Source organism: Nematostella vectensis, chromosome 13 (assembly GCF_932526225.1).
Source record: "Nematostella vectensis chromosome 13, jaNemVect1.1, whole genome shotgun sequence".
Taxonomy (NCBI): Eukaryota; Metazoa; Cnidaria; class Anthozoa; order Actiniaria; family Edwardsiidae; genus Nematostella; species Nematostella vectensis.
The window spans coordinates 5536302-5553059 of NC_064046.1; the positions used below are offsets into that span (position 1 = coordinate 5536302).

Genomic DNA, 16758 nt, shown 5'->3' on the forward strand with positions numbered 1-16758 from the left:
GGATCAGGAGATTCCAGGTTCGAGTCCTGGCAGGGTCGCTGATTTTTGCCTCGTTCTTTTGAATCGGCGATTTGCGTCTGCCAACGTGATGTACTAAGTTCGAAATACTACGTCAATGTCGGCCTTGTGGCCCAATGGATAAGGCGCCTGACTACGGATCAGGAGATTCCAGGTTCGAGTCCTGGCAGGGTCGCTGATTTTTGCCTACTTCTTTTGAATCGCCGAATTGCGTCTGCCAATGTAATGTACTATATTCGAAATTCTACGTCAACATCGGCCTTGTTGCCCAATGGATAAGGCGCCTGACTACGGATCAGGAGATTCTAGGTTCGATTCCTGGCAGGATCGCTGATTTTTGCTTCCTTCTTCTTAATCGTGATAATTTTGTTTGCTGTTCGTCTTTTCTATGATGTAGTGTATAATTTTCCTTATTCGAGTCCCGGCAGGGTCCATGTCTTTGCATAATATTTGATGTTAACGCTATTTGTTTCACGCGAGGTGATTTACTTATTCCAAAATTACAACATTAATCTCAGCCCTGTGGCCCAATATAAACGACGCCTGACTACGGATCAGGAGATTCCGTAACATCAGCCCTATGGCCCAATGGATAAGTCGCCTGAATAGGGATCAGGAAATTCGAGGTTAAAGTCCTGGCAGGGTCTCTGATTTTTGCTTCCTTCTTCTCTATCCTGATCCTTGGCATAATAATTTTACTCCTGGCGATTTGCGTCTGGCAATGTGACGTACTAAGTTGGAGATACTACTTTAACGTCGGCCTTGTGGCCCAATGGATAAGGCGCCTGACTAAGGATCAGGAGATTCCAGGTTCGAGTCCTGGCAGGGTCTCTGATTTTTGCTTCCTTCTTTTCTATCCTGATCCTTGGCATAAAAATTTTACTCCTGGCGATTTGCGTCTGCCAATGGGACGTACTAAGTTCGAGAATTTACTTCAACGTCGGCCTTGTGGCCCAATGGATAAGGCGCCTGACCTCGGATCAGGAGATTCCAGGTTCGAGTGCTGGCAGGGTCGCTGATTTTTGCCTCGTTCTTTTGAATCGACGATTTGCGTCTGCCAACGTGATGTACTAAGTTCGAAATACTATGTCAACGTCGGCCTTGTGGCCCAATGGATAAGGCGCCTGACTACGGATCAGGAGATTCCAGGTTCGAGTCCTGGCAGGGTCGCTGATTTTTGACTCCTTCTTTTGAATCGGCGAATTGCGTCTGCCAACGTAATGTACTATATTCGAAATTCTACGTCAACATCGGCCTTGAGGCCCAATGGATAAGGCGCCTGACTACGGATCAGGAGATTCCAGGTTCGAGTCCTGGCAGGGTCGCTGATTTTTTAACTCGTTCTTTTGAATCGGCGATTTGCGTCTGCCAACGTGATGTACTAAGTTCGAAATACTATGTCAACATCGGCCTTGTGGCCCAATGGATAAGGCGCCTGACTAAGGATCAGGAGATTCCAGGTTCGAGTCCTGGCAGGGTCGCTTATTTTTTATTACTCGTTCTTTTGAATCGGCGATTTGCTTCTGCCAACGTGATGTACTAAGTTCGAAATACTATGTCAACGTCGGCCTTGTGGCCCAATGGATATGGCGTCTGACTACGGATCAGGAGATTCCAGGTTCGAGTCCTTGCAGGGTCGCTGATTTTTGCCTCCTTCTTTTGAATCGGCGAATTGCGTCTGCCAACGTAATGTACTAAAATCGGCCTTGTGGCCCAATGGATAAGGCGACTGACTACGGATCAGGAGATTCTAGGTTCGATTCCTGGCAGGATCGCTGATTTTTGCTTCCTTCTTCTTAATCGTGATAATTTTGTTTGCTCTTCGTCTTTTCTATGATGTAGTGTATAATTTTCCTTATTCGAGTCCCGGCAGGGTCCATGTCTTTGCATAATATTTGATGTTAACGCTATTTGTTTCACGCGAGGTGATTTACTTATTCCAAAATTACAACATTAATCTCAGCCCTGTGGCCCAATATAAACGACGCCTGACTACGGATCAGGAGATTCCGTAACATCAGCCCTATGGCCCAATGGATAAGTCGCCTGAATAGGGATCAGGAGATTCGAGGTTAGAGTCCTGGCAGGGTCTCTGATTTTTTCTTCCTTCTTTTCTATCCTGATCCTTGGCATAATAATTTTACTCCTGGCGATTTGCTTCTGTCAATGTGACGTACTAAGTTCGAAATACTACTTTAACGTTGGCCTTGTGGCCCAATGGATAAGGCGCCTGACTACGGATCAGGAGATTCCAGGTTTGAGTCCTGGCAGGGTCGCTGATTTTTGCCTACTTCTTTTGAATCGCCGAATTGCGTCTGCCAACGTAATGTACTATATTCTAAATTCTACGTCAACATCGGCCTTGAGGCCCAATGGATAAGGCGCCTGACTACGGATCAGGAGATTCCAGGTTCGAGTCCTGGCAGGGTCGCTGATTTTTGCCTCCTTCTTTTGAATCGGCGAATTGCGTCTGCCAACGTAATGTACTAAAATCGGCCTTGTGGCCCAATGGATAAGGCGCCTGACTACGGATCAGGAGATTCTAGGTTCGATTCCTGGCAGGATCGCTGATTTTTGCTTCCTTCTTCTTAATCGTGATAATTTTGTTTGCTCTTCGTCCTTTCTATGATGTAGTGTATAATTTTCCTTATTCGAGTCCCGGCAGGGTCCATGTCTTTGCATAATATTTGATGTTAACGCTATTTGTTTCACGCGAGGTGATTTACTTATTCCAAAATTACAACATCAATCTCAGCCCTGTGGCCCAATATAAACGACGCCTGACTACGGATCAGGAGATTCCGTAACATCAGCCCTATGGCCCAATGGATAAGTCGCCTGAATAGGGATCAGGAGATTCGAGGTTAGAGTCCTGGCAGGGTCTCTGACTTTTTCTTCCTTCTTTTCTATCCTGATCCTTGGCATAATAATTTTACTCCTGGCGATTTGCTTCTGTCAATGTGACGTACTAAGTTCGAAATACTACTTTAACGTTGGCCTTGTGGCCCAATGGATAAGGCGCCTGACTACGGATCAGGAGATTCGAGGTTAGAGTCGTGGCAGGGTCTCTGATTTTTAATTCCTTCTTTTCTATCCTGATCCTTGGCATAAAAATTTTACTCCTGGCGATTTGCGTCTGCCAATGGGACGTACTAAGTTCGAGAATTTACTTCAACGTCGGCCTTGTGGCCCAATGGATAAGGCGCCTGACCTCGGATCAGGAGATTCCAGGTTCGAGTGCTGGCAGGGTCGCTGATTTTTGCCTCGTTCTTTTGAATCGACGATTTGCTTCTGCCAACGTGATGTACTAAGTTCGAAATACTATGTCAACGTCGGCCTTGTGGCCCAATGGATAAGGCGCCTGACTACGGATCAGGAGATTCCAGGTTCGAGTCCTGGCAGGGTCGCTGATTTTTGACTCCTTCTTTTGAATCGGCGAATTGCGTCTGCCAACGTAATGTACTATATTCGAAATTCTACGTCAACATCGGCCTTGAGGCCCAATGGATAAGGCGCCTGACTACGGATCAGGAGATTCCAGGTTCGAGTCCTGGCAGGGTCGCTGATTTTTTAACTCGTTCTTTTGAATCGGCGATTTGCGTCTGCCAACGTGATGTACTAAGTTCGAAATACTATGTCAACATCGGCCTTGTGGCCCAATGGATAAGGCGCCTGACTAAGGATCAGGAGATTCCAGGTTTGAGTCCTGGCAGGGTCGCTGATTTTTTTACTCGTTCTTTTGAATCGGCGATTTGCTTCTGCCAACGTGATGTACTAAGTTCGAAATACTAGGTCAACGTCGGCCTTGTGGCCCAATGGATATGGCGTCTGACTACGGATCAGGAGATTCCAGGTTCGAGTCCTGGCAGGGTCGCTGATTTTTGCCTCCTTCTTTTGAATCGGCGAATTGCGTCTGCCAACGTAATGTACTAAAATCGGCCTTGTGGCCCAATGGATAAGGCGCCTGACTACGGATCAGGAGATTCTAGGTTCGATTCCTGGCAGGATCGCTGATTTTTGCTTCCTTCTTCTTAATCGTGATAATTTTGTTTGCTCTTCGTCTTTTCTATGATGTAGTGTATAATTTTCCTTATTCGAGTCCCGGCAGGGTCCTTGTCTTTGCATAATATTTGATGTTAACGCTATTTGTTTCACGCGAGGTGATTTACTTATTCCAAAATTACAACATTAATCTCAGCCCTGTGGCCCAATATAAACGACGCCTGACTACGGATCAGGAGATTCCGTAACATCAGCCCTATGGCCCAATGGATAAGTCGCCTGAATAGGGATCAGGAGATTCGAGGTTAGAGTCCTGGCAGGGTCTCTGATTTTTTCTTCCTTCTTTTCTATCCTGATCCTTGGCATAATAATTTTACTCCTGGCGATTTGCTTGTGTCAATGTGACGTACTAAGTTCGAAATACTACTTTAACGTCGGCCTTGTGGCCCAATGGATAAGGCGCCTGACTACGGATCAGGAGATTCCAGGTTTGAGTCCTGGCAGGGTCGCTGATTTTTGCCTACTTCTTTTGAATCGCCGAATTGCGTCTGCCAACGTAATGTACTATATTCGAAATTCTACGTCAACATCGGCCTTGAGGCCCAATGGATAAGGCGCCTGACTACGGATCAGGAGATTCCAGGTTCGAGTCCTGGCAGGGTCGCTGATTTTTGCCTCCTTCTTTTGAATCGGCGAATTGCGTCTGCCAACGTAATGTACTAAAATCGGCCTTGTGGCCCAATGGATAAGGCGCCTGACTACGGATCAGGAGATTCTAGGTTCGATTCCTGGCAGGATCGCTGATTTTTGCTTCCTTCTTCTTAATCGTGATAATTTTGTTTGCTCTTCGTCTTTTCTATGATGTAGTGTATAATTTTCCTTATTCGAGTCCCGGCAGGGTCCATGTCTTTGCATAATATTTGATGTTAACGCTATTTGTTTCACGCGAGGTGATTTACTTATTCCAAAATTACAACATCAATCTCAGCCCTGTGGCCCAATATAAACGACGCCTGACTACGGATCAGGAGATTCCGTAACATCAGCCCTATGGCCCAATGGATAAGTCGCCTGAATAGGGATCAGGAGATTCGAGGTTAGAGTCCTGGCAGGGTCTCTGATTTTTTCTTCCTTCTTTTCTATCCTGATCCTTGGCATAATAATTTTACTCCTGGCGATTTGCTTCTGTCAATGTGACGTACTAAGTTCGAAATACTACTTTAACGTCGGCCTTGTGGCCCAATGGATAAGGCGCCTGACTACGGATCAGGAGATTCGAGGTTAGAGTCATGGCAGGGTCTCTGATTTTTAATTCCTTCTTTTCTATCCTGATCCTTGGCATAAAAATTTTACTCCTGGCGATTTGCGTCTGCCAATGGGACGTACTAAGTTCGAGAATTTACTTCAACGTCGGCCTTGTGGCCCAATGGATAAGGCGCCTGACCTCGGATCAGGAGATTTCACGTTCGATTGATGGCAGGGTCGCTGATTTTTGCCTTGTTCTTTTGAATCGGCGATTTGCGTCTGCCAACGTGATGTACTAAGTTCGAAATACTACGTCAACGTCGGCCTTGTGGCCCAATAGATAAGGCGCCTGACTACGGATCAGGAGATTCCAGGTTCGAGTCCTGGCAGGGTCGCTGATTTTTGCCTCCTTCTTTTGAATCGGCGAATTGCGTCTGCCAACGTAATGTACTTTATTCGAAATTCTACGTCAACATCGGCCTTGTGGCCCAATGGATAAGGCGCCTGACTACGGATCAGGAGATTCCAGGTTCGAGTCCTGGCAGGGTCGCTGATTTTTTTACTCGTTCTTTTGAATCGGCGATTTGCGTCTGCCAACGTGATGTACTAAGTTCGAAATACTATGTCAACATCGGCCTTGTGGCCCAATGGATAAGGCGCCTGACTACGGATCAGGAGATTCCAGGTTCGAGTCCTGGCAGGGTCGCTGATTTTTTTACTCGTTCTTTTGAATCGGCGATTTGCGTCTGCCAACGTGATGTACTAAGTTCGAAATACTATGTCAACGTCGGCCTTGTGGCCCAATGGATAAGGCGTCTGACTACGGATCAGGAGATTCCAGGTTCGAGTCCTGGCAGGGTCGCTGATTTTTGCCTACTTCTTTTGAATCGCCGAATTGTGTCTGCCAACGTAATGTACTATATTCGAAATTCTACGTCAACATCGGCCTTGAGGCCCAATGGATAAGGCGCCTGACTACGGATCAGGAGATTCTAGGTTCGATTCCTGGCAGGATCGCTGATTTTTGCTTCCTTCTTCTTAATCGTGATAATTTTGTTTGCTGTTCGTCTTTTCTATGATGTAGTGTATAATTTTCCTTATTCGAGTCCCGGCAGGGTCCATGTCTTTGCATAATATTTGATGTTAACGCTATTTGTTTCACGCGAGGTGATTTACTTATTCCAAAATTACAACATTAATCTCAGCCCTGTGGCCCAATATAAACGACGCCTGACTACGGATCAGGAGATTCCGTAACATCAGCCCTATGGCCCAATGGATAAGTCGCCTGAATAGGGATCAGGAGATTCGAGGTTAAAGTCCTGGCAGGGTCTCTGATTTTTGCTTCCTTCTTCTCTATCCTGATCCTTGGCATAATAATTTTACTCCTGGCGATTTGCGTCTGGCAATGTGACGTACTAAGTTTGAGATACTACTTTAACGTCGGCCTTGTGGCCCAATGGATAAGGCGCCTGACTACGGATCAGGAGATTCCAGGTTCGAGTCCTGGCAGGGTCTCTGATTTTTGCTTCCTTCTTTTCTATCCTGATCCTTGGCATAAAAATTTTACTCCTAGCGATTTGCGTCTGCCAATGGGACGTACTAAGTTCGAGAATTTACTTCAACGTCGGCCTTGAGGCCCAATGGATAAGGCGCCTGACTACGGATCAGGAGATTCCAGGTTCGAGTCCTGGCAGGGTCGCTGATTTTTTTACTCGTTCTTTTGAATCGGCGATTTGCGTCTGCCAACGTGATGTACTAAGTTCGAAATACTATGTCAACATCGGCCTTGTGGCCCAATGGATAAGGCGCCTGACTAAGGATCAGGAGATTCCAGGTTCGAGTCCTGGCAGGGTCGCTGATTTTTTTACTCGTTCTTTTGAATCGGCGATTTGCTTCTGCCAACGTGATGTACTAAGTTCGAAATACTATGTCAACGTCGGCCTTGTGGCCCAATGGATATGGCGTCTGACTACGGATCAGGAGATTCCAGGTTCGAGTCCTGGCAGGGTCGCTGATTTTTGCCTCCTTCTTTTGAATCGGCGAATTGCGTCTGCCAACGTAATGTGCTAAAATCGGCCTTGTGGCCCAATGGATAAGGCGCCTGACTACGGATCAGGAGATTCTAGGTTCGATTCCTGGCAGGATCGCTGATTTTTGCTTCCTTCTTCTTAATCGTGATAATTTTGTTTGCTGTTCGTCTTTTCTATGATGTAGTGTATAATTTTCCTTATTCGAGTCCCGGCAGGGTACATGTCTTTGCATAATATTTGATGTTAACGCTATTTGTTTCACGCGAGGTGATTTACTTATTCCAAAATTACAACATTAATCTCAGCCCTGTGGCCCAATATAAACGACGCCTGACTACGGATCAGGAGATTCCGTAACATCAGCCCTATGGCCCAATGGATAAGTCGCCTGAATAGGGATCAGGAGATTCGAGGTTAGAGTCCTGGCAGGGTCTCTGATTTTTTCTTCCTTCTTTTCTATCCTGATCCTTGGCATAATAATTTTACTCCTGGCGATTTGCTTCTGTCAATGTGACGTACTAAGTTCGAAATACTACTTTAACGTCGGCCTTGTGGCCCAATGGATAAGGCGCCTGACTACGGATCAGGAGATTCGAGGTTAGAGTCGTGGCAGGGTCTCTGATTTTTACTTCCTTCTTTTCTATCCTGATCCTTGGCATAAAAATTTTACTCCTGGCGATTTGCGTCTGCCAATGGGACGTACTAAGTTCGAGAATTTACTTCAACGTCGGCCTTGTGGCCCAATGGATAAGGCGCCTGACCTCGGATCAGGAGATTTCAGGTTCGAGTGATGGCAGGGTCGCTGATTTTTGCTTTGTTCTTTTGAATCGGCGATTTGCGTCTGCCAACGTGATGTACTAAGTTCGAAATACTACGTCAACGTCGGCCTTGTGGCCCAATAGATAAGGCGCCTGACTACGGATCAGGAGATTCCAGGTTCGAGTCCTGGCAGGGTCGCTGATTTTTGCCTCCTTCTTTTGAATCGGCGAATTGCGTCTGCCAACGTAATGTACTTTATTCGAAATTCTACGTCAACATCGGCCTTGTGGCCCACTGGATAAGGCGCCTGACTACGGATCAGGAGATTCCAGGTTCGAGTCCTGGCAGGGTCGCTGATTTTTTTACTCGTTCTTTTGAATCGGCGATTTGCGTCTGCCAACGTGATGTACTAAGTTCGAAATACTATGTCAACATCGGCCTTGTGGCCCAATGGATAAGGCGCCTGACTACGGATCAGGAGATTCCAGGTTTGAGTCCTGGCAGGGTCGCTGATTTTTTTACTCGTTCTTTTGAATCGGCGATTTGCGTCTGCCAACGTGATGTACTAAGTTCGAAATACTATGTCAACGTCAGCCTTGTGGCCCAATGGATAAGGCGTCTGACTACGGATCAGGAGATTCCAGGTTCGAGTCCTGGCAGGGTCGCTGATTTTTGCCTACTTCTTTTGAATCGCCGAATTGCGTCTGCCAACGTAATGTACTATATTCGAAATTCTACGTCAACATCGGCCTTGAGGCCCAATGGATAAGGCGCCTGACTACGGATCAGGAGATTCTAGGTTCGATTCCTGGCAGGATCGCTGATTTTTGCTTCCTTCTTCTTAATCGTGATAATTTTGTTTGCTGTTCGTCTTTTCTATGATGTAGTGTATAATTTTCCTTATTCAAGTCCCGGCAGGGTCCATGTCTTTGCATAATATTTGATGTTAACGCTATTTGTTTCACGCGAGGTGATTTACTTATTCCAAAATTACAACATTAATCTCAGCCCTGTGGCCCAATATAAACGACGCCTGACTACGGATCAGGAGATTCCGTAACATCAGCCCTATGGCCCAATGGATAAGTCGCCTGAATAGGGATCAGGAGATTCGAGGTTAAAGTCCTGGCAGGGTCTCTGATTTTTGCTTCCTTCTTCTCTATCCTGATCCTTGGCATAATAATTTTACTCCTGGCGATTTGCGTCTGGCAATGTGACGTACTAAGTTTGAGATACTACTTTAACGTCGGCCTTGTAACCCAATGGATAAGGCGCCTGACTACGGATCAGGAGATTCCAGGTTCGAGTCCTGGCAGGGTCTCTGATTTTTGCTTCCTTCTTTTCTATCCTGATCCTTGGCATAAAAATTTTACTCCTGGCGATTTGCGTCTGCCAATGGGACGTACTAAGTTCGAGAATTTACTTCAACGTCGGCTTTGTGGCTCAATGGATAAGGCGCCTGACCTCGGATCAGGAGATTCCAGGTTCGAGTGCTGGCAGGGTCGCTGATTTTTGCCTCGTTCTTTTGAATCGACGATTTGCGTCTGCCAACGTGATGTACTAAGTTCGAATTACTATGTCAACGTCGGCCTTGTGGCCCAATGGATAAGGCGCCTGACCTCGGATCAGGAGATTCCAGGTTCGAGTCCTGGCAGGGTCCCTGATTTTTGCCTCGTTCTTTTGAATCGGCGATTTGCGTCTGCCAGCGTGATGTACTAAGTTCGAAATACTACGTCAACGTCGGCCTTGTGGCCCAATGGATAAGGCGCCTGACTACGGATCAGGAGATTCCAGGTTCGAGTCCTGGCAGGGTCGCTGATTTTTGACTCCTTCTTTTGAATCGGCGAATTGCGTTTGCCAACGTAATGTACTATATTCGAAATTCTACGTTAACATCGGCCTTGAGGCCCAATTGATAAGGCGCCTGACTACGGATCAGGAGATTCCAGGTTCGAGTCCTGGCAGGGTCGCTGATTTTTGACTCCTTCTTTTGAATCGGCGAATTGCGTTTGCCAACGTAATGTACTATATTCGAAATTCTACGTTAACATCGGCCTTGAGGCCCAATGGATAAGGCGCCTGACTACGGATCAGGAGATTCTAGGTTCGATTCCTGGCAGGATCGCTGATTTTTGCTTCCTTCTTCTTAATCGTGATAATTTTGTTTGCTCTTCGTCTTTTCTATGATGTAGTGTATAATTTTCCTTATTCGAGTCCCGGCAGGGTCCATGTCTTTGCATAATATTTGATGTTAACGCTATTTGTTTCACGCGAGGTGATTTACTTATTCCAAAATTACAACATTAATCTCAGCCCTGTGGCCCAATATAAACGACGCCTGACTACGGATCAGGAGATTCCGTAACATCAGCCCTATGGCCCAATGGATAAGTCGCCTGAATAGGGATCAGGAGATTCGAGGTTAGAGTCCTGGCAGGGTCTCTGATTTTTTCTTCCTTCTTTTCTATCCTGATCCTTGGCATAATAATTTTACTCCTGGCGATTTGCTTCTGTCAATGTGACGTACTAAGTTCGAAATACTACTTTAACGTTGGCCTTGTGGCCCAATGGATAAGGCGCCTGACTACGGATCAGGAGATTCCAGGTTTGAGTCCTGGCAGGGTCGCTGATTTTTGCCTACTTCTTTTGAATCGCCGAATTGCGTCTGCCAACGTAATGTACTATATTCGAAATTCTACGTCAACATCGGCCTTGAGGCCCAATGGATAAGGCGCCTGACTACGGATCAGGAGATTCCAGGTTCGAGTCCTGGCAGGGTCGCTGATTTTTGCCTCCTTCTTTTGAATCGGCGAATTGCGTCTGCCAACGTAATGTACTAAAATCGGCCTTGTGGCCCAATGGATAAGGCGCCTGACTACGGATCAGGAGATTCTAGGTTCGATTCCTGGCAGGATCGCTGATTTTTGCTTCCTTCTTCTTAATCGTGATAATTTTGTTTGCTCTTCGTCCTTTCTATGATGTAGTGTATAATTTTCCTTATTCGAGTCCCGGCAGGGTCCATGTCTTTGCATAATATTTGATGTTAACGCTATTTGTTTCACGCGAGGTGATTTACTTATTCCAAAATTACAACATCAATCTCAGCCCTGTGGCCCAATATAAACGACGCCTGACTACGGATCAGGAGATTCCGTAACATCAGCCCTATGGCCCAATGGATAAGTCGCCTGAATAGGGATCAGGAGATTCGAGGTTAGAGTCCTGGCAGGGTCTCTGATTTTTTCTTCCTTCTTTTCTATCCTGATCCTTGGCATAATAATTTTACTCCTGGCGATTTGCTTCTGTCAATGTGACGTACTAAGTTCGAAATACTACTTTAACGTCGGCCTTGTGGCCCAATGGATAAGGCGCCTGACTACGGATCAGGAGATTCGAGGTTAGAGTCGTGGCAGGGTCTCTGATTTTTAATTCCTTCTTTTCTATCCTGATCCTTGGCATAAAAATTTTACTCCTGGCGATTTGCGTCTGCCAATGGGACGTACTAAGTTCGAGAATTTACTTCAACGTCGGCCTTGTGGCCCAATGGATAAGGCGCCTGACCTCGGATCAGGAGATTCCAGGTTCGAGTGCTGGCAGGGTCGCTGATTTTTGCCTCGTTCTTTTGAATCGACGATTTGCGTCTGCCAACGTGATGTACTAAGTTCGAAATACTATGTCAACGTCGGCCTTGTGGCCCAATGGATAAGGCGCCTGACTACGGATCAGGAGATTCCAGGTTCGAGTCCTGGCAGGGTCGCTGATTTTTGACTCCTTCTTTTGAATCGGCGAATTGCGTCTGCCAACGTAATGTACTATATTCGAAATTCTACGTCAACATCGGCCTTGAGGCCCAATGGATAAGGCGCCTGACTACGGATCAGGAGATTCCAGGTTCGAGTCCTGGCAGGGTCGCTGATTTTTTAACTCGTTCTTTTGAATCGGCGATTTGCGTCTGCCAACGTGATGTACTAAGTTCGAAATACTATGTCAACGTCGGCCTTGTGGCCCAATGGATAAGGCGCCTGACTAAGGATCAGGAGATTCCAGGTTCGAGTCCTGGCAGGGTCGCTGATTTTTTTACTCGTTCTTTTGAATCGGCGATTTGCTTCTGCCAACGTGATGTACTAAGTTCGAAATACTATGTCAACGTCGGCCTTGTGGCCCAATGGATATGGAGTCTGACTACGGATCAGGAGATTCCAGGTTCGAGTCCTTGCAGGGTCGCTGATTTTTGCCTCCTTCTTTTGAATCGGCGAATTGCGTCTGCCAACGTAATGTACTAAAATCGGCCTTGTGGCCCAATGGATAAGGCGCCTGACTACGGATCAGGAGATTCTAGGTTCGATTCCTGGCAGGATCGCTGATTTTTGCTTCCTTCTTCTTAATCGTGATAATTTTGTTTGCTCTTCGCCTTTTCTATGATGTAGTGTATAATTTTCCTTATTCGAGTCCCGGCAGGGTCCATGTCTTTGCATAATATTTGATGTTAACGCTATTTGTTTCACGCGAGGTGATTTACTTATTCCAAAATTACAACATTAATCTCAGCCCTGTGGCCCAATATAAACGACGCCTGACTACGGATCAGGAGATTCCGTAACATCAGCCCTATGGCCCAATGGATAAGTCGCCTGAATAGGGATCAGGAGATTCGAGGTTAGAGTCCTGGCAGGGTCTCTGATTTTTTCTTCCTTCTTTTCTATCCTGATCCTTGGCATAATAATTTTACTCCTGGCGATTTGCTTCTGTCAATGTGACGTACTAAGTTCGAAATACTACTTTAACGTCGGCCTTGTGGCCCAATGGATAAGGCGCCTGACTAAGGATCAGGAGATTCCAGGTTCGAGTGCTGGCAGGGTCGCTGATTTTTGCCTCGTTCTTTTGAATCGACGATTTGCGTCTGCCAACGTGATGTACTAAGTTCGAAATACTATGTCAACGTCGGCCTTGTGGCCCAATGGATAAGGCGCCTGACCTCGGATCAGGAGATTCCAGGTTCGAGTCCTGGCAGGGTCCCTGATTTTTGCCTCGTTCTTTTGAATCGGCGATTTGCGTCTGCCAGCGTGATGTACTAAGTTCGAAATACTACGTCAACGTCGGCCTTGTGGCCCAATGGATAAGGCGCCTGACTACGGATCAGGAGATTCCAGGTTCGAGTCCTGGCAGGGTCGCTGATTTTTGACTCCTTCTTTTGAATCGGCGAATTGCGTTTGCCAACGTAATGTACTATATTCGAAATTCTACGTTAACATCGGCCTTGAGGCCCAATTGATAAGGCGCCTGACTACGGATCAGGAGATTCCAGGTTCGAGTCCTGGCAGGGTCGCTGATTTTTGACTCCTTCTTTTGAATCGGCGAATTGCGTTTGCCAACGTAATGTACTATATTCGAAATTCTACGTTAACATCGGCCTTGAGGCCCAATGGATAAGGCGCCTGACTACGGATCAGGAGATTCTAGGTTCGATTCCTGGCAGGATCGCTGATTTTTGCTTCCTTCTTCTTAATCGTGATAATTTTGTTTGCTCTTCGTCTTTTCTATGATGTAGTGTATAATTTTCCTTATTCGAGTCCCGGCAGGGTCCATGTCTTTGCATAATATTTGATGTTAACGCTATTTGTTTCACGCGAGGTGATTTACTTATTCCAAAATTACAACATTAATCTCAGCCCTGTGGCCCAATATAAACGACGCCTGACTACGGATCAGGAGATTCCGTAACATCAGCCCTATGGCCCAATGGATAAGTCGCCTGAATAGGGATCAGGAGATTCGAGGTTAGAGTCCTGGCAGGGTCTCTGATTTTTTCTTCCTTCTTTTCTATCCTGATCCTTGGCATAATAATTTTACTCCTGGCGATTTGCTTCTGTCAATGTGACGTACTAAGTTCGAAATACTACTTTAACGTTGGCCTTGTGGCCCAATGGATAAGGCGCCTGACTACGGATCAGGAGATTCCAGGTTTGAGTCCTGGCAGGGTCGCTGATTTTTGCCTACTTCTTTTGAATCGCCGAATTGCGTCTGCCAACGTAATGTACTATATTCGAAATTCTACGTCAACATCGGCCTTGAGGCCCAATGGATAAGGCGCCTGACTACGGATCAGGAGATTCCAGGTTCGAGTCCTGGCAGGGTCGCTGATTTTTGCCTCCTTCTTTTGAATCGGCGAATTGCGTCTGCCAACGTAATGTACTAAAATCGGCCTTGTGGCCCAATGGATAAGGCGCCTGACTACGGATCAGGAGATTCTAGGTTCGATTCCTGGCAGGATCGCTGATTTTTGCTTCCTTCTTCTTAATCGTGATAATTTTGTTTGCTCTTCGTCCTTTCTATGATGTAGTGTATAATTTTCCTTATTCGAGTCCCGGCAGGGTCCATGTCTTTGCATAATATTTGATGTTAACGCTATTTGTTTCACGCGAGGTGATTTACTTATTCCAAAATTACAACATCAATCTCAGCCCTGTGGCCCAATATAAACGACGCCTGACTACGGATCAGGAGATTCCGTAACATCAGCCCTATGGCCCAATGGATAAGTCGCCTGAATAGGGATCAGGAGATTCGAGGTTAGAGTCCTGGCAGGGTCTCTGATTTTTTCTTCCTTCTTTTCTATCCTGATCCTTGGCATAATAATTTTACTCCTGGCGATTTGCTTCTGTCAATGTGACGTACTAAGTTCGAAATACTACTTTAACGTCGGCCTTGTGGCCCAATGGATAAGGCGCCTGACTACGGATCAGGAGATTCGAGGTTAGAGTCGTGGCAGGGTCTCTGATTTTTAATTCCTTCTTTTCTATCCTGATCCTTGGCATAAAAATTTTACTCCTGGCGATTTGCGTCTGCCAATGGGACGTACTAAGTTCGAGAATTTACTTCAACGTCGGCCTTGTGGCCCAATGGATAAGGCGCCTGACCTCGGATCAGGAGATTCCAGGTTCGAGTGCTGGCAGGGTCGCTGATTTTTGCCTCGTTCTTTTGAATCGACGATTTGCGTCTGCCAACGTGATGTACTAAGTTCGAAATACTATGTCAACGTCGGCCTTGTGGCCCAATGGATAAGGCGCCTGACTACGGATCAGGAGATTCCAGGTTCGAGTCCTGGCAGGGTCGCTGATTTTTGACTCCTTCTTTTGAATCGGCGAATTGCGTCTGCCAACGTAATGTACTATATTCGAAATTCTACGTCAACATCGGCCTTGAGGCCCAATGGATAAGGCGCCTGACTACGGATCAGGAGATTCCAGGTTCGAGTCCTGGCAGGGTCGCTGATTTTTTAACTCGTTCTTTTGAATCGGCGATTTGCGTCTGCCAACGTGATGTACTAAGTTCGAAATACTATGTCAACGTCGGCCTTGTGGCCCAATGGATAAGGCGCCTGACTAAGGATCAGGAGATTCCAGGTTCGAGTCCTGGCAGGGTCGCTGATTTTTTTACTCGTTCTTTTGAATCGGCGATTTGCTTCTGCCAACGTGATGTACTAAGTTCGAAATACTATGTCAACGTCGGCCTTGTGGCCCAATGGATATGGAGTCTGACTACGGATCAGGAGATTCCAGGTTCGAGTCCTTGCAGGGTCGCTGATTTTTGCCTCCTTCTTTTGAATCGGCGAATTGCGTCTGCCAACGTAATGTACTAAAATCGGCCTTGTGGCCCAATGGATAAGGCGCCTGACTACGGATCAGGAGATTCTAGGTTCGATTCCTGGCAGGATCGCTGATTTTTGCTTCCTTCTTCTTAATCGTGATAATTTTGTTTGCTCTTCGCCTTTTCTATGATGTAGTGTATAATTTTCCTTATTCGAGTCCCGGCAGGGTCCATGTCTTTGCATAATATTTGATGTTAACGCTATTTGTTTCACGCGAGGTGATTTACTTATTCCAAAATTACAACATTAATCTCAGCCCTGTGGCCCAATATAAACGACGCCTGACTACGGATCAGGAGATTCCGTAACATCAGCCCTATGGCCCAATGGATAAGTCGCCTGAATAGGGATCAGGAGATTCGAGGTTAGAGTCCTGGCAGGGTCTCTGATTTTTTCTTCCTTCTTTTCTATCCTGATCCTTGGCATAATAATTTTACTCCTGGCGATTTGCTTCTGTCAATGTGACGTACTAAGTTCGAAATACTACTTTAACGTCGGCCTTGTGGCCCAATGGATAAGGCGCCTGACTACGGATCAGGAGATTCCAGGTTTGAGTCCTGGCAGGGTCGCTGATTTTTGCCTCCTTTATTTGAATCGCCGAATTGCGTCTGCCAACGTAATGTACTATATTCGAAATTCTACGTCAACATCGGCCTTGTGGCCCAATGGATAAGGCGCCTGACTACGGATCAGGAGATTCCAGGTTCGAGTCCTGGCAGGGTCGCTGATTTTTTTACTCGTTCTTTTGAATCGGCGAATTGCGTTTGCCAACGTAATGTACTATATTCGAAATTCTACGTTAACATCGGCCTTGAGGCCCAATGGATAAGGCGCCTGACTACGGATCAGGAGATTCTAGGTTCGATTCCTGGCAGGATCGCTGATTTTTGCTTCCTTCTTCTTAATCGTGATAATTTTGTTTGCTCTTCGTCTTTTCTATGATGTAGTGTATAATTTTCCTTATTCGAGTCCCGGCAGGGTCCATGTCTTTGCATAATATTTGATGTTAACGCTATTTGTTTCACGCGAGGTGATTTACTTATTCCAAAATTA

General features: G+C 46.2%; 25 non-coding genes across 25 annotated transcripts; all 25 read left to right on the forward strand.

The window, feature by feature from the left end:
* Positions 1-120: 120 nt before the first annotated feature.
* Positions 121-193, forward strand: Trnar-acg. Its single transcript has one exon. It is a non-coding gene; the product is annotated as a tRNA-Arg (tRNA).
* Positions 194-776: 583 nt separating this feature from the next.
* On the forward strand, positions 777-849 carry Trnal-aag. Its single transcript has one exon. It is a non-coding gene; the product is annotated as a tRNA-Leu (tRNA).
* Positions 850-960: 111 nt separating this feature from the next.
* On the forward strand, positions 961-1033 carry Trnar-ucg. The gene has a single exon. It is a non-coding gene; the product is annotated as a tRNA-Arg (tRNA).
* Positions 1034-1115: 82 nt separating this feature from the next.
* On the forward strand, positions 1116-1188 carry Trnar-acg. Its single transcript has one exon. It is a non-coding gene; the product is annotated as a tRNA-Arg (tRNA).
* Positions 1189-1426: 238 nt separating this feature from the next.
* Positions 1427-1499, forward strand: Trnal-aag. Its single transcript has one exon. It is a non-coding gene; the product is annotated as a tRNA-Leu (tRNA).
* A 1698-nt stretch (positions 1500-3197) lies between these two features.
* On the forward strand, positions 3198-3270 carry Trnar-ucg. The gene has a single exon. It is a non-coding gene; the product is annotated as a tRNA-Arg (tRNA).
* Positions 3271-3352: 82 nt separating this feature from the next.
* On the forward strand, positions 3353-3425 carry Trnar-acg. Its single transcript has one exon. It is a non-coding gene; the product is annotated as a tRNA-Arg (tRNA).
* A 238-nt stretch (positions 3426-3663) lies between these two features.
* On the forward strand, positions 3664-3736 carry Trnal-aag. Its single transcript has one exon. It is a non-coding gene; the product is annotated as a tRNA-Leu (tRNA).
* Positions 3737-5742: 2006 nt separating this feature from the next.
* On the forward strand, positions 5743-5815 carry Trnar-acg. Its single transcript has one exon. It is a non-coding gene; the product is annotated as a tRNA-Arg (tRNA).
* An 83-nt stretch (positions 5816-5898) lies between these two features.
* On the forward strand, positions 5899-5971 carry Trnar-acg. Its single transcript has one exon. It is a non-coding gene; the product is annotated as a tRNA-Arg (tRNA).
* An 83-nt stretch (positions 5972-6054) lies between these two features.
* On the forward strand, positions 6055-6127 carry Trnar-acg. Its single transcript has one exon. It is a non-coding gene; the product is annotated as a tRNA-Arg (tRNA).
* A 583-nt stretch (positions 6128-6710) lies between these two features.
* On the forward strand, positions 6711-6783 carry Trnar-acg. The gene has a single exon. It is a non-coding gene; the product is annotated as a tRNA-Arg (tRNA).
* A 267-nt stretch (positions 6784-7050) lies between these two features.
* On the forward strand, positions 7051-7123 carry Trnal-aag. The gene has a single exon. It is a non-coding gene; the product is annotated as a tRNA-Leu (tRNA).
* Positions 7124-9644: 2521 nt separating this feature from the next.
* Positions 9645-9717, forward strand: Trnar-ucg. Its single transcript has one exon. It is a non-coding gene; the product is annotated as a tRNA-Arg (tRNA).
* An 82-nt stretch (positions 9718-9799) lies between these two features.
* On the forward strand, positions 9800-9872 carry Trnar-acg. Its single transcript has one exon. It is a non-coding gene; the product is annotated as a tRNA-Arg (tRNA).
* A 1714-nt stretch (positions 9873-11586) lies between these two features.
* Trnar-ucg lies at positions 11587-11659 on the forward strand. Its single transcript has one exon. It is a non-coding gene; the product is annotated as a tRNA-Arg (tRNA).
* Positions 11660-11741: 82 nt separating this feature from the next.
* Trnar-acg lies at positions 11742-11814 on the forward strand. Its single transcript has one exon. It is a non-coding gene; the product is annotated as a tRNA-Arg (tRNA).
* A 238-nt stretch (positions 11815-12052) lies between these two features.
* Trnal-aag lies at positions 12053-12125 on the forward strand. Its single transcript has one exon. It is a non-coding gene; the product is annotated as a tRNA-Leu (tRNA).
* Positions 12126-12845: 720 nt separating this feature from the next.
* Positions 12846-12918, forward strand: Trnal-aag. The gene has a single exon. It is a non-coding gene; the product is annotated as a tRNA-Leu (tRNA).
* An 82-nt stretch (positions 12919-13000) lies between these two features.
* Positions 13001-13073, forward strand: Trnar-ucg. Its single transcript has one exon. It is a non-coding gene; the product is annotated as a tRNA-Arg (tRNA).
* An 82-nt stretch (positions 13074-13155) lies between these two features.
* On the forward strand, positions 13156-13228 carry Trnar-acg. The gene has a single exon. It is a non-coding gene; the product is annotated as a tRNA-Arg (tRNA).
* Positions 13229-14942: 1714 nt separating this feature from the next.
* Positions 14943-15015, forward strand: Trnar-ucg. Its single transcript has one exon. It is a non-coding gene; the product is annotated as a tRNA-Arg (tRNA).
* An 82-nt stretch (positions 15016-15097) lies between these two features.
* On the forward strand, positions 15098-15170 carry Trnar-acg. Its single transcript has one exon. It is a non-coding gene; the product is annotated as a tRNA-Arg (tRNA).
* A 238-nt stretch (positions 15171-15408) lies between these two features.
* On the forward strand, positions 15409-15481 carry Trnal-aag. The gene has a single exon. It is a non-coding gene; the product is annotated as a tRNA-Leu (tRNA).
* An 875-nt stretch (positions 15482-16356) lies between these two features.
* Positions 16357-16429, forward strand: Trnar-acg. Its single transcript has one exon. It is a non-coding gene; the product is annotated as a tRNA-Arg (tRNA).
* The last annotated feature ends 329 nt before the right edge of the window (positions 16430-16758 follow it).